This window comes from Ischnura elegans, assembly GCF_921293095.1.
Source record: "Ischnura elegans chromosome 13 unlocalized genomic scaffold, ioIscEleg1.1 SUPER_13_unloc_1, whole genome shotgun sequence".
Lineage (NCBI taxonomy): Eukaryota > Metazoa > Arthropoda > Insecta > Odonata > Coenagrionidae > Ischnura > Ischnura elegans.
The window spans coordinates 15,566,798-15,571,104 of NW_025791657.1; positions in this window are offsets into that span (position 1 = coordinate 15,566,798).

Sequence of the window (4,307 nt, forward strand, 5' to 3'; positions counted from 1 at the left end):
GGGGGGGCACAAGCAAGGCCGTATCCAGGATTTTGTTCTGGGAGGGACAAGGATACCTCGTAATACAAAACGAATGCAATGATAATGGGACCGTATTAAGATATTGCATATTTTTTAAGGGTCTCGATGGTTCGTTTCCTCTTCTTGGGATCAGCGTTCCCCGAAACGCATGTGCTATGTCTATCCTACTGTGTGTGTGATTGTGACCATCTTTAATTCCATTTCTTCTTCTGTGTGCATTGAATTCTTCGTTCGTGGCAGGACCTATGCCCAGAGCCATCTCTTGGCCAAATCATAGGGCTAGACCTTGGGGGATTTGGTTGTATAAACCCCCGTCTAAAACACTGGAGATTAGATTAGCCTGGATAGCTCGGTGGTCTGAGCATCTGCCCGGAAAGCAGAAGGTCCGTGGTTCCATTCCCGGTTCAGGTGAACTTTTTTCCATGTGTTTTCGGCCTTCATTCCATCTCCACGACACAGTGTGTCATCGTCCTGCATTTATGTTTCTGTCTCTTTATATATATATATATATATATATACATTGTACAATGTATATATATATATAGATATATTTTATTTGTATGTTTGCGCTTAAGGCGCCGTGTGAATGAATGAAGTAGTGTATCGGCCATATTGGCTTATTTCACTTGGGCTCTGCGTGCCCCGAAACGCATGTTCCTGTCTCTTTCCTGCTATCGTGTGAGTGTGTATCTTTCCTTTCATCCTTGTGTCCTCGTCCATTCCTTCCGTTGGTGAGTGGTGAGCTGCCCCAGTGCCATCTATTGGTTACTCTTGTGGGCCATAGCAAAGGGAGTTTTCTGTGTATAAACCCCCGCCGAAATCATGGTAAATCTAAGCGTCCTGGTAGCGCAACTGGTAGAGCACCTGGCCGGCAACCAGGAGGTTCTGGGTTCGAGTCCCAGTCAGGCCGCATTTTTACCCTCTGATTTCTGGCTTTTTTCCATCTACCACAGCACCGTTGTCCTCGTCCATTTTCTATTCCATGTTCCTATCCCTTTCTTTCCTTACCTGTGAATTTATTTGTATGTTTGCGCTTAAGGCGCCGTGTGAATGAATGAAGTAGTATATATATATATATATATATATATATATATATATATATATATATATATATATATATATATATATATATATATATATATATATAAATGTGACCGATCGAGGCGAACGAACAAAAATTGTACTACTAAAAACATAGACACACGTAAAAAAGGGACACTCACAAATAAACGTTCAGACGTTTCAGCGGATTGATCCGCTATCCTCAGTGCTGAAGGTGAACTGCTGCAGGCCGGGTAAGTTCCTCCAGTCGCCCTCCTTGGTGAGGTAGTGGGGGTGGAAGAAGGGGAAGGGGAGAGGGGGGGAAAGGGAGGGTAGGGTTTGTTTCGGCTTTTAATGGGCGATGTTTAGCCCGGGCGTTTCAAACGCCTTTTCAACCCAGATGTGGGCCATCTCCCTCGTCCTCACCTCGATGATAGTTGCCCTCTCTGGCAAAACTTCAATGAAGGTTAGGGAAAAACATTGGTCGAAGGTACTGTTGTGTGAGGAAGTGTGAATGGGGATGGGTTCATGAAAGGGGGGAGTTTTGCAGGAGTGCCTGTGGTTATTCATACGGATGGATATGGGCGTGGTGCATTCTCCTATGTAGTACGCGGGGCAAAAATTACAAAATAGCCGGTATACAACGTTGAAGGAGGTGCAAGATGGTGTGGAGGAGGATCTATTGATGACAGGTGAAGTGGTGGGGCGTAGCAGGGGGCAGCACTTGCAGCGGGGGCGGTTGCATGGAGTCAGGGAGGAAGGTGGGGGCAGAGCGTGCCGTAGGAGGGGGCGGGTGGATTTTAAAATATTACCTAAGTTGGGTGCTCTTCTGTAGGCAATGGAGGGGCAGGATGGAAGAAGAGCAGCCGTGATTTTGTTTTTGCTGATGATAGGGTACAGATCTTTTAATATTTTTTTAATTTTTTGAGAGCCCGGGAAGAATGTGGTGGTGAGATTCAGTTTCCTGTGGTTTTGTTCTTTTTTGGTGCGTGGGGTGTACTGTTCGGAGGGAGAGAGTATTTTCTTTTTAAGCAGGGGTTCTGGATACTTTCGTTTGAGGAGAGCATGATGGAGGTTCTGTGTGGCTCTTTGAAGAGATGGTGAATTGTTGCAGATGCGATGGGCACGGACTGATAGGGAGTAGGGGATTGCGTGTTTGGTGTGAGGTGGATGGCAACTGGTGTAGTGCAAGTATTGTTCATGGTTGGTGGGTTTTTTGTGGATGGAGGTGCTGAAGGTATTGTTTTCAAGGCGGATGTTTATGTCAAGGAAGGTGAGGGAGGAATCAGAAATTGATGAAGTGAAAGAAACGGATGAGGTGGAGTTGAGGGATGCAATGAAAGTGTCTAGCGAGTCACGCCCATGGGCCCATAGTAAAAAAATATCATCGATGAAGCGGACCCACAGGAGAGGCTTAAGGGTTTGGGAATTTAAATAAGAGTTTTCCAGGTGACCCATGTAGAGATTTGCGTAGGCTGGGGCCATTCTGGTTCCCATCGGGACTCCTCGCTTCTGTAGGTAGAAGGTGTCGTTAAAGTTGAAGGCGTTTTTGTTTAGAATCAGTTCAGCTAATTGGGTGATGAAGTTGGTGGAGGGAGAGTGAGGCTGAGGGCGTTGGGCAAGAAAATGGTTGAGGGCATTGAGGCCTTCGTGGTGGGGAATGGAAGTATAAAGTGAAACGACGTCAATTGTCGCCATTAGGAGATTGGTACCGGTAGGGATAGGGGTTGAGTTAAGTATGCTTAGGAAATGATAGGAGTCTTTTATGAAAGATGGGAGGGTGGTGACAAGAGGTTGCAAGTAGTGATCTAGAAGGGCTGATATTCTTTCGGTTGGGGAATTGCGGCTAGACACAATGGGACGGCCAGGGTTATTGGGTTTGTGTATTTTGGGGAGAAGATAGAATTGTGGAGTGTTGAAATCGGCAGGTGATAGAAGATTAATATCGGAGGGGCTTAGTCCTTCTGCGGGGCCGAAATTTTTAAGAAAGGAGAAGATTTCTTTTTGAAATTTCGGATTGGGATCATTGGGGAGGGGAGAATAGGAAGTCGGGTCGTTCAGTTGCCTTAAACCTTCCGCCACATATTTCTCTTTGTCGAGAACGACTACCGTTGAGCCTTTATCCGCTGAGGTTATGATGATGTCTTTGTTGGCGGAGAGATTTCTTAAGGCCTGAAATTCCAGGCGTGTGAGATTTTTAGGTGGGGTGAGAGAATGGAGGAAATTGTGATCACTGATTCTGTTGAGAAAAAGTTTGATGAATATCTCTACGGGATGGTTTGCATGGAGTGGTTTAGGCTCTCGTACAGACGGTGGGGCGAATTGAGCCAATGGGTGAAGAGTGTCGTGGTTGGAAGATGTATTTTGTTGAGACTGCCAGAATGCTTTCCATCGCAGGTTCCGGCAAAAATTCAGGGCGTCAGTCACAAGGCTCACGTGGTTAACTCTCGGCGTGGGTGAAAAAGATAATCCTTTGCTGAGGACTGCCCGCTCGTTGGCGTCGAGGACATGCGAGGAAAGGTTCACTACATTGTCTTGGGGGGAAGGGTTCGCAACATTGTCTCCCTCGTTCTCACTCTGAGTGTCTGGAGGCGGTCGCGGTGGGGGGCGAGGGTTGGGTGGTGCCGGAAAGTCCATTGGTGGGGGGGGGAGTTTGAGTATAGTGGCCAGGTCAGGTTTGTAAAGGAAGAGAGGCGGGGGAGTGGGTGGGGGTGGGGGTGTGAGACCAGTGAGGGGGAGGTGAAGACCGGCGCGAAGGCATGAAACACACAGATTCGACAATTTATGTAGATGTTTGGCGCGTCTACGGGCAAGATGTCGCCGGGCGGAAGAAAGAATTTGATTAAGCTCGGTTAGTAAATGTGGTTCGGACATTGCAATGATTTTTGTTAGGGATATGAGATTGCTGGTGTGTTTGTGGAGGAGGGATTGATAGTGGGATAATATGAAATTGGTGAACAGAAGAGATTGATGAAAGATTGATATGCGTAGATGGGGGTGCATACTAGGGGGAATACCTGTGAGAGGGAACTTGATGGTGAAGCCATTGGGGGGAATATTTAAGGATAAGCATGAGGTGAGAAACTCGGTGTGGCTGGTGTACTGGGCGATTTTGTGCGCGTTGGTACGAGCATGTTTGAGCCAAATATGGGTGGGTGAGGGATTGCACATTTGGAATAGTTAGGAAAGGAAAAAAGTAAGAAGGTGAAAGTGATTGAAAGGAGAGGAGGAACACTCACAAGAAT